The 12,248-nt window shown below is 37.5% G+C and overlaps 1 protein-coding gene across 1 annotated transcript in view; it reads left to right on the top strand.

The window, feature by feature from the left end:
- The window catches only part of LOC115222987 (UDP-galactose translocator-like), a 60,560-nt gene continuing 48,312 nt past the window's right edge, over window positions 1–12,248 (top strand). The window contains exon 1 of the mRNA XM_029793411.2: window positions 1–247. The gene's annotated coding sequence lies outside the window, so the exon portion shown is untranslated. The remainder of the gene's footprint in view (window positions 248–12,248) is intronic.

The raw sequence follows: 12,248 nt of genomic DNA on the forward strand, positions 1-12,248 counted from the left end.
ATCTCATTCTTTCTATACTTCGTCTTACCCTCTATATTGAAAACAATATACACACCACTGCCTTCTTCCTTCTCTTACACTCTCTCTTCCTCACTCTTTCACTCCTTCTTCCTTCCTTCCATTCAACCCACGGTTATTCTTTTAAACATTATCTCTCGAGTGAAACGAAATGTAGCCTCCTTGGATTCCACCACAAACGACTATTCAGCCCTCAAAATACATAAATGCATGGACAGTACTCGGTGAGGTAAGACTGCTTATAGCGATCTCTTGATATTTATACGCTTGTAAAACGTATACCGGGTACACTACATATCCGTATATGTATCTATTGATGTTTCTTTCTAATGTAAAACTGTCATCAAACTAAAGAGTAAATGCCTGTAGAGTAAATGTTTAGTAAACTTTTACAAGAGATCTGACAGTGACTTCGAAGTTTGTTTATGTTTGTGTGTCTGCGTATGTACGTATGAATATACTTATGTGTGTATGTATATATGTTTGTATGTGTGTATGTATGTGTGTATGCATGTATGTATGTATGTGTGTGTATGTATGTAGAAACTGAGTATACGTACACACGAATATGCGGGTATGTGTGTGTGTGTATATATGTATGCATGTTTCCAACAAACACCCTCCTCCTCACCAAGCAAGCTCGGTGGGGGCTTCCACGTTGATGTCCCCTTAGTTGATGTGCACTATCAGCATCTTTTTATTCATAGGGCAGTCTGGGCTCTATAGCTTTTGAGCAACTAGACTAGGAGAAGGCCACTGATCTGAAATCTACCATCGATTTAGCATCTGACATGTGGTACACTGTGCACCTGTGCAGGTAAATGCTTTTTTAATGGGGAGAGGAGTGTGCATTTTGCTGCACAAGCAATGACCACTATAAACAAAACCATGTGCAGGTAGTTCTGTAGAATGTTATCAGCAAATACCACCATCATGTTTTGATGGTGAGAGTATACACTGCCACCCCTAAAATAAGAAAAATCCTATGACGATGAAAGGATAGCGACTGGAAGAGGTGAATGATGTCACTGGAAGTTCTTAGCTTGAACTTCACACATAAGCGGTGAAAGGTAGATGACCTTTTTACACAACATCCACATGTAATTGTGTAATTTTAGTCCTCCTTTCACAACAAAACATCCCAAGATTGGTCCTCACTTCTTCATCCCATGTGTTCCTGGGCCTCCTTCTTCCATGGTTGCTATCTCCTTTCAGCAATCAGCACATCTTTATACAGCTGTCTTCATTCATACGCATCACATATCCAAACCAAAATAGTCTTCTCTCTTGCATGCTGCATTTGATACCTCTTATGCCCAAATTTTCTCTCAACACTTTTGTGCTTTGTCATTCATGCACATTGATACTGCACATCCAACAAAACATACTACCTTCATTCCTCTCCAGTCTATGCATGTCTCCTGCATTCAGAGCCCATGTCTCACTACCATGTAACATAGCCATTCATACACAAGCATCATACAATTTGCCTTTCATGAAAGAGAGTCCTTTTGTGTGTGTGTATATATATGTATATATATATATACATATATATACACACACACAAAAGGACTCTCTTTCATGAAAGGCAATTGTATGATGCTTGTGTATGAATGGCTATATATATATATATATATATATATATATATATATATATATATATATATATATATATATATATATATTGGTTGGCATCCTTTTTGTCTCAGGAGACAATGGAGTTGCGCATAAAGTAGTCTAATCCGGTTTTACATTTCATGTCCTGATACACTTCCTGCTGTGGCTGTGTAGTCCTATCCTGGACAAACCTGGCAGGTACCGCAAATGTAGCGAAGACTGTTCCTGGCTGGTTGTAATGCCATAGTTTCTTGTCGACGTCTTTTCTTGTCTTTCCATTTCTCCTCTCTCTCTCTGTCACTCCTTTGTATTCCCTCTTTTATGGTACGTCGCCAGTCTCCACGGTTGCCGGCAACTGCCTCTCAACAGCTAATATTGAGGTTGCAGGCCTTCATGTCCCTTTTGCAAACATCCTTGTAACGTATATATATATATATAACATAAATCTGAAAGAAGAAGCACACTCTAAGATGTAGAGCAGTATATATTAAAAATGGGGAAGACTGGTTTAGGGATTACTTTAGATTTCCTGACCATAAAGGGTTTAGCTTTATGGCATATTGTCAGGTCCTAAAAACCTGTTGGCCCATGACCTCTTAAAAATATGGACGGGGAAATGCCTCACTACTCAAGGGTAACAATTGGGGTTTATCTCCTTTTGCTATTGGCTATCGACGTCCAGCTGTGCCGCCATCTTGTGGACTCCAAGAAGCTAGCAGGAATCTCCTGAAATGTAAACATGGCTCGAAAATCTCTGTTCTGGAGTTAAGGATGTTCCCTGGTTCGAGTGAGTCCTTTAGGATTCTTGAGTGTTCAGTTATGCATAACTTGCAACACTTTGTCCCATTGATGTAGGGGTCTGGGTTCTCAAGGATTTTCCATGAGATTGAGTATGGAATCCCATCATCTCTTAGTTACCAGACATGGCTGGCCAGTGATGTTATGCATCTCCTTTCTGGAACTCTGAAAAAGGACCTGTGGTTGGAGAGACATTACTTGAAAGAGTTCCCAGAACATCCAATGTTTCTCCTTGGGTGCATGTTGTTGGTGTTGTACCTGCTGGTGTTGTTGTTGTTGTTGCTACATCTAACATCGGTGTTACTAGATCTGGGATTACTGGTATTGGCATCGCTGGAAGTGGTGGTGGCATTGGTATCGCCACTGTCGGTTATGATGAAGGCTTTGTTGTTGTTATTGTGGTCATTGGTGGGAAAGCTGCCATTGCTGCTAGGGGTGTCAGCTGTGGTTCCGTTAGCATTTCTGCTAGGGCCACTGTCACTGCTGCTGCTATAGGGGTTGTCACCAACAAGGAAAAAGCAGAGCAAGGTTCACCCAGTTTGATATAGTTGACTTTTACCCATCTATATCAAAAGGACTACTGGCCAAGCGCTTTCTTTCATTAGGGACTTCACTAACATTAGCCAGAGAGATATAGAAGTCATTATGCATGCCAGAAAGACAGGGCTGTTCAGCAAAGGTTCAGAATGGGTCAAGCAATCCAACCCCTTGGGCTCCTCTGATGTAGCGATGGGAGCCTTTGATAGCGCTGACGTATGCAACCTCATCAGGTTGTTTATCCTCAATAGTTCCCCCCATAACAAAACAAACTAATGCAATACAGTACTGGGAAGAGTTTGCACCCCCCTCCAACAACAGAAAAGGACCCACAATGCTGCACACACCCCAGAAACATGAATGTGTAGTAAGGTGATGCAGTAAAAATTTGCCTGAAACTGCCAAATGCTGAATAATAATAATAAAAAGAAGTGAAATCAAACCAGTGCAGAAATTTATTATTGACATGGCCCTCCTAAGAATCATACTCCACTCAAATATGAACAGTACAACCAGAGTATAGATCTGTGTTTACTTTAGTATGTCCATATTTGTCAAAAATATTGTTTGTACACAATAGTGCTATCACTGGCCTGACTTGGTGCTTTACTATTTAAGTAGTGATCCTCTTGAAACCTGCAAATTATATATATATTATATATATATATATATATATATATATATATATTTATTATAGAAGGAGCTTCTACAGGACTAGAACTGTTTCACACGAGAAATCTTCAGGAAGCTAGTTAACAAGAATTGTATGGCATGTATACATTTAGGCAGGTTAAAGGGGGTGTTGGTGGGGGCTTTTTGGGGGTAGGCATAGCGCAAAAATCATACTTGGGGGAGTGGTCAAGGAGTCAGTGTTAAATTAGATAGGAGAATAAAATAAAAAATAAAAATAAAAAAAAAAGTAAAAATAAAAAATAAAAAATAAAAAAAATATAAAAAATAAAAATAAAAATAAAAAAAATAAAAATATATAATATATTATATATATATATAATATATATTATACATATATATATATAAAGGGGGGAATAGAGTTTTAGGTAAATGAGGAGATTCTCACTTATACCTCTATACACACATACACACTATATACACTCACACATACATTATACATATCTACACATACACATATATATGTATACATACACACCTCACTTGCATACACGTATACACACATGTATATATACACACACGACCACACATACATATACCACACAGAAAAATATATATATACACATACACACCACATACTCACATACACGCATACACACAAATCATACACACATGCACACACAGCCACTAGTCCCTATATACACATATATACACATACACACTATATATACACCCACACATACACATACATACACATATATATACATACATAAACATACATATACATATATATATACACATACACATATATATATATATATACCACACATATAACATATGTGTACCCATGCATACTACACATACACACATATATATATATACATATCAAATACAACCCATTCCCTAATTTTAATTTTATTATCTTCGTTTATTACTTTTGTTATCTTTGGCCGCTTGGTCACAAACATTGGCTATGACAGCCAGACCATTTATCGTCTACTGGAAACAATTACTCATTCACTCACGCCACACTCTTTAGCACGTACACTCACTCATTCGTACACTATACGCATACACGCACGCACGCGTTATATTCATACATACATACATCTTACTTTTTATTTTTTATTTTTTTTTTTGATTTTTTATTTATCTCCTATCTAATTTAACACTGACTCCTTGACCACTCCCCAAGTATGATTTTTGCGCTATGCCTACCCAAAAAGCCCCCACCAACACCCCTTTAAACTGCCTAAATGTATAAATGCCAATACAATTTGGTTAACTAGCTTCCTGAAGATTTCTCTTGAATGAAACAGTTCTAGTCCTGTAGAAGCTCCTTCTATTAATAAATTAAATTTACTCTCGCTATGTATTGAGTACCTTATTTACTGTGGTTAACCCCGAATCAACCCGGGACCTACATATATATATATATATATTATATATATATATATATATATAATATATATATATATATATATATATACACACATAACCATATGTGAGCCTGAATGAGGTAGGTTTCTGTAAGAAGCCTGCAAAATTTTAAGTTACATAGAACTGAATCAAATAGTTTTAAATGATAATAGTAATAGGTAGGTGTATGTATGTATGTATGTATGTATGTATGTATGTATGTATGTGTGTGTATATATATGTATGTCAGGTCACTTTCGAGTGCTACTGGTAACATGTAACCCAGAACAACCTGTTGCATGGTCGGGTCGTCGGCGACTAAACCGGCAACCCTACCAAGCTTGCTTGGTGAGGAGGGTGTTTATTGGACACCCCGCAGGATGAAAAACAAAACCTGTCAAAGGGCAGAGGAACTCTTGAGGGTCAACGGCCATCCAATAAATTTTTTTTTTTTTTAAGGCTGTATCATGCGCGGGGACATAGAAATAATCGGACTGAATACCCGATCGCACGGTTAAACCATTGGGAGTGAAGGACTCCTAGCCTTTGTTAGGGCATCCTTCTAGGAGAAGGTAACTCAGGTAACTGAGATAACTCCGACATAAAACCTGCGGCTCAATGGTTACCGATGATGTTGACTTGTTCTTCTTTTCGGTTTATGGCTGCTGTTGCTTAGTGAGTGGGATTGATTCAGTGAACAGCCTTTCCTCACTTTAAAAAAAATCTTTTTGTATAGGTATTGCTACATTGGATTGATTAAATTGATTAACTAATTCATGATTGTTGATGGTGCTGGGTCTCAACTGAATGGATGGCTGTAGCCTTAAAAAGCAAAAAATCAATGATGAAGCCCAGTTACAACTACAGCCGGCTATTACCAGTAAAGGTTTTAGTTGCCAATTTTGTACAAGACATTGTAGATCTTTAGCTCGGCTAAAAAGTCACATTCGATCACAGCACCAGTAACAGTTAAGCTCCATGCAATGGCCATACTCGATAACGAGGGGGCAGCCATAATATATATGTATATATTTATATATATGTATATACATATATACATATACAATTATATATATATATATATATATATATTACACACACCACACACACACGCACACACATATATATATATATATATATGTATATGTATATATGTATGTATATAGTTCAAAATGATACAAAAAACAGAGACAGGTGAGGGAACAACAAGCAGATTGTATTCATTTGTATATATGTCTTTTATCTTGCACTTGTTTTTGTCATTAGACTGCTGCCATGCTGGGGCACCACCTTGAAGCAGTTAAGTAAAATGAATCAACTCCAGAAGGTTTTTTTAAACCTGGTTCTCTTTCAGTCAGTCTCTTATGGCGAACTGCTAAGTTGCAGGGATTGTAAATGCACCAACACTGGGGTGGGGGTTGGGGGGTGTACAAAGACACACACACACACACAATGGGCTTCTTTAAGTTTCCATTGACCAAATCCACTCGATACTTTATTTGGCCTAAGACTATAGTAGAAGACACATGTCCAAGGTGCCATGCTGTGGAATTGCACCCGGAACAATGTGATTGGGAAACAAACCTCTTATAATACAGCCTTGCTTGTGCCTATATATGTATTTAATATCACGTGATCACGTGACCGACCAGACCATCAGACGTTGTTACACATCGCTGGTCACAATGCGTTTGCATTGTTTTAGCCTTCGGATGACGCCACCCCGCTGGCTAAGCGAGCAGGCCAACAGAATAAAGAGTGGGAGAAAGAGTGGTGAAAGAGTACAGCAGGGATCGCCACCCCCTGCCAGAGCCTCGTGGAGCTTTTAGGTGTTTTCGCTCAATAAACACTCACAACGCCCGGTCTGGAAATCGAAACCGCGATCCTACGACCGCGAGTCCGCTGCCCTAACCACTGGGCCATTGCGCCTCCATGTATTTAATATATATATATATATATATATATATATTAACAGAATGAGATAAAAATCCAAAGCTGTGAAAGATTTTAGAACATTTATAAATAGAAGGTCTTACGGCTGTTTCCGGGATATTTTATATATCCCTTCATCAGAAATGGTTTGAGAAAATAGTTAAGCCATAGTTTTTCTAGACAAGATATGAAATAGAGAGTGAAGTGGAGGAATGAAAAGAGACTTAAGATATATATATATACACTAGCTTAAGGTGACCCACTCTACGCGCTGGTGAGGGTGTGGTTGTTACTTTCTGTTGCTTCCTTTCTGTTTCTTATTGCCACATTCTCCCTCTTTGTTTCTCTCTCCTATCTCTCTCACTTTCCCGCTCTCTTACTCTTCCTTTCTTTCGGACTCTCCCTCGCTTTCTCTTACTCTCTATCTTTCTCTATCTCTCTCCCATTTATAAAAAAACAAAAGATCTTGAGTAAGTTGAGAAAGAAAATATTTTGAAAGATCAATCATAAATATCAGGCAGTGACAAAGGAAAGCACACTTGCCTTTTGTACATGCCACTATTTGAGCGATTAAAAATAAGGTAAAAAAGAATTTCTTTGTTAAATTTAGAACTTATTTTGGGAATTTTTCGGCAATTGACTATGCAAATGAAAGCTCTAAACACGGGCTACATGCAGAAAAAATTGAAAACTGTAAACAATAAAAAAATAAAAGACAAAAATACGGAAAAATGAGAAATTTTTTTCAACTTCAAAAATCTTGCCTTAATTTTCAAAATTTTGAACCCATTTTCTGCGCTTAAATTACAAATCCACTTCCACTTTACCATGTTGAAAATTTGATTGAAATCGGGCAAAAGGTGTCCAATCGAGACCCTCAAGTGTCCCCAAAAATCAATGAATTCCCCGTTTTCAGAGCAAAGCAACCACTGTAGCGCCCCAAAACGTCTCCCAAACAATTTCTCACCTCAAGTTACCCCCTCCTGTAAATTTTAATCCCCTTCCAGCCCCATTTTAGACCCCTTTTTACATAAAAATTCAATTTGTATCAATGTTCACTGTCTTCATTTTATAGATTAGATTAGATGCCAATTGCGCATATATATTTAAATGATAAACTTTTGGGAAGTTTTACAGATTTTTATAGTTCCAGTGATGGATTGGATCTGTAGTCTTCGAATCAGCTTTCTCTTTTCTGGTTTTGAGAAGCTTAATTTCTCAAGATTAGTATTTAGTCAGTGTATTACATATCCCAGGACCCCATGCATGCATGCATGTATGTATGTATGTATGTATGTATTTATGTATGTATGTATGTATGTCAGTCAGGCTTTTTTCAATTTCCATTTACCAAATCAACTGACAAAGCTTTAGCAGCGTGAGGTTACAGGTGTCACACAGCAGTACTGAACCATAACGCCTTGTAGTTGGGAAGCAAAATTCTTAGCACACAGCCAAGCCCACACCATAACTCAACCATGACATAAATCTCAAATGTGAAAAGCGGATCTGAAATGGTGGGTGAGGCGTCGTGCTTTGACACAACATCTGAACATTCCATTAATGAGAGAAATTTGTTTTATTTAAATTAATTTTAAAGTAATAAATATATTTCTTTTAGAAAATTCATATTGATTTCATTTTGTATAAAGACCAAGAAATCTGACAGAAATCAAATAATAATTATTATATGTATGACATATTTTCCTGATGTTAACTACTTGACGGCAAGATCACATTCTCAACATTATTAGGTAACAATCTAGCTAAAGAAATATTTGACAGCCATATTTCATTTGCAAGCAGGGTGACTTGTCGTGGCCTGCTTGGTTATTTGACATTCAATGATTCAGTTATTCCCTTCAGAGACACCTCAAAGAGAAACGTACTAAACGTTGCAATTCACAAGAAAATTATGTCAGTCCTTGAAGACAGGGTGCGGCATGTAATGCATAATTTCCAGCCTAGATTTCAAGTATTGTGTGCAAAACAATACAAAGTGTTGGATGGGATTACTTGACAGTTTCAATGAATGGTTTTATAAAATGACAGAGATTGCTTTGTATGTTTATGTAATAAAAACTAGATATGCAACTATATGCATGAGAATACATACATGAGAATCATTACAAGGTAATCTAGCACCCCCACTCAGCTCAAAACAACACCAGTGTATCGAAAATATAAGGACACAGTGGCATGTGAAAAAGCATTTGAGCAAGGTCGTTGCCACTGCCACTGGACTGGCTCCTGTGCATGTGGCACATAAAAAAACACCATTTGAGCGTGGTCATTGACAGTACCGCTTGACTAGCCCTCATGCTGGTGGCACATAAAATAGAACAGAGATTTTTCTACAACTGTAATTTTATTATACAGTTATTTACAGCATTCATGATTTAATAAAATTACAGATGTGGAAAATCTTTGTTCTCCTAATTATTATCAATACTATTACTTACTCTGCAGAGACTATGCAGTCCAGAATAGGACACTCGGATTTGCCAAGCACGAAAAATTGCCAGAATCTAGTAACTTATTGCTCTCTTGGGTATCACCAACATTTGCTGTGGTTAGTTGACATACAAAACTGATTTAAGGGGAAACACGATAACTGCCAGGATTACATATCCTTTTGAAATCATTTTTGTATACTCTTTTATTCTTTTACTTGTTTCAGTCATTTGACTGTGGCCATGCTGGAGCACCACCTTTAGTCGACCAAATCAATCCCAGGACTTATTCTTTGTAAGCCAAACCGCTAAGTTACGGGGACGTAAACACACCAGCATTGGTTGTCAAGCGATGTTGGGGTAACAAACACTAACACAGAAACATATACACACACACATACATACATATATATACATAAATATATACGACAGGCTTCTTTCAGTTTCCGTCTACCAAATCCATTCACAAGGCTTTGGTTGGCCCGAGGCTATAGCAGAAGACACTTGCCCTAGGTGCCACACAGTGGGACTGAACCTGGAACCATGTGGTTGGTAAACAAGCTACTTACCACACAGCCACTCCTACGCCTATATATATATATATATATATATATATATATATATATATATATATAGCCATATCATCATGCTGAAAGTATTGGTTCTTGTCTGATAACCAAAGTTAAGCAATGTCAAGCCTAGTTAGTACTTAGATGGGTGACTGCTTGGTAAACCTATGTGCTGTAAGTGTGAAAATAAAGGCACGTGGTTCAGTGGTTAGTGTGTTGGGCTTACAATCATGAGGTTGTGAGTTCAATTCCTGGACCAGTCTGTGTGTTGTGCACTTGAGCAAGACACTTCATTTCACATTGCTCCAGTTCACCAAGCTGTAGAAATGAGTTGCGATGTCACTGGTGCCAAACTGTATCGGCCCCTTTGCCTTTCCCTTGGACAGCATCAGTGGCACAGAGAGGAGAGACTGGTATGCATGGGCGACTGCTGGTCTTCTGCAAACAACCTTGCCCAGACTTGTGTATGGGAGGGGAACTTTCTAGGTTCAATTCCATGGTCATTCATGACCGAAGGGGTCTTATATATACATATGTATAGTTAATTCCTTTTCTGGATGGTCTCCTTGTTTAAGTTGGTGAGTGCTGCCATAATCCTTGCTTTCTGTTCCTCATTGGTGTTACAAGGAGTTTTGTTTGTTTCTCGCTCAGCTGCACCCCACACATAATAATCAAGGGGATTGCAGTCTGGAAAGTTAGGTGGCCAGATGCTAGGGGGTGATGTGGTCGCAGAAATTATCTGACAGCCATGACTGGGTTCTCCTGCTTGTGTGGCATGGTGCAGAGTCCTGTTGCCAGACATACGGCCTTCCAACAGGCACCCTCTCGACCCAGGGCAGCACTACTTTCTCCAGGTACTTGATGTAGGTCTCTTTGTTGAGTTTGAGGCTGTGTGGGAAAATGAATGGTGGCATGATGTTGTTTTTTAAGATTCTGAAGGAGAATTTCCCAAAGAATCATAAGTACTACACCATCCATTATATATCCTCCATTAAATTTTCCTACTCGGTAATGCTGAATTTGGTCCCCATTATTGCATCTATTAATAGATGTAAATTAAGTGGGTAAGTGTACCGGAAGTATTCCTCTGTTGAAACTCTGGTATTGGGCAGGTAAACTCTAATAAGCCTAAGGTTGGAATTACCAACCATTTACGTCACTAGTATTACTAGTATTACTAACCCCTGTTAATGGGATATTCGAGAGGAAGAATGCAGGAAACCAAATAAATAATGTTAGTATCAGTAATAGGGATAAAGGCAGTTCTGGTAAATCCTATAATTTCAGAAACCCTAGGTTATGTCCCCCTCGACAGATTTTATTTGATTACAAATGTAATTTATAAATGCGTAGTTAAAGAGGAAGGCAATTTGAATAGGATTTATATAGGGTTTATTTGAATAGGGTTTATATATTTTAAGGCGAGGTTCAGGGCCCACTTGAATTTGTTTTCGAAAGAAAAATATTGTAACTTCACTACACTTGCCTCTTGTGTAAAGTGAAATAATAAAAGTTACTTTCTTGAATGGTCTATAATTTCGAGGGCCCCTTATTTTAGCATTAATATTAACAAGTGTAAGTTGTATATAAGGGAATCTCTTGCCATCCTTGGGTCCTTTGGTCCTAAAACATTAAATAAATTTACAGAGGTGATCCTTTTCTGCAACCATAAGTTTTCTTCTACTTTTCTGAAAGTATATACAAGTAAGGCAAGATGTGGTAGATAATATCTAGTTTGTTTACTGGGTTTCAAAACTGGATAGAAAAATTCCTATAAATAGCAGCCACCAACCTGGTTAACCATAAAACAAAATAAATTAACTTATATATATATATATATATATATATATTAGTTAGGAATTTTGGACTGGTCCTGCTAAAGGTTGTATTTTATAAATAAGGATTGCACCAGTATTGTAATTCTTGTGAACTACTTGATTGTGAAATTCCTGAAGAGTTCTGTTCATCCTGATGAAGGGGTCATTGCCAAGATGTGCTTTGATTTGCAATCTGACTGAAATGGCCACAGATGTGGATTTTGACTTACTCTTTTTGGAACTCTCTAACACTCCTTGGATACCAGACCTACCATGGATCGCCTCATTTTTAAGGACTGACTATTTTGATATATTTTTAATTGATGAGTAAATTTTAATCACCTACTTTAGTCGATTCTTATATACATTATTCTGGACAGGTCCTTCTACATATTTTTGTAGTCTTTATATGTTCATATATATATATTTTTTACCTTCAGTGTTTATATACATATTTC

This window comes from Octopus sinensis, linkage group LG21, assembly GCF_006345805.1.
Source record: "Octopus sinensis linkage group LG21, ASM634580v1, whole genome shotgun sequence".
In the NCBI taxonomy this organism is placed as follows: Eukaryota; Metazoa; Mollusca; class Cephalopoda; order Octopoda; family Octopodidae; genus Octopus; species Octopus sinensis.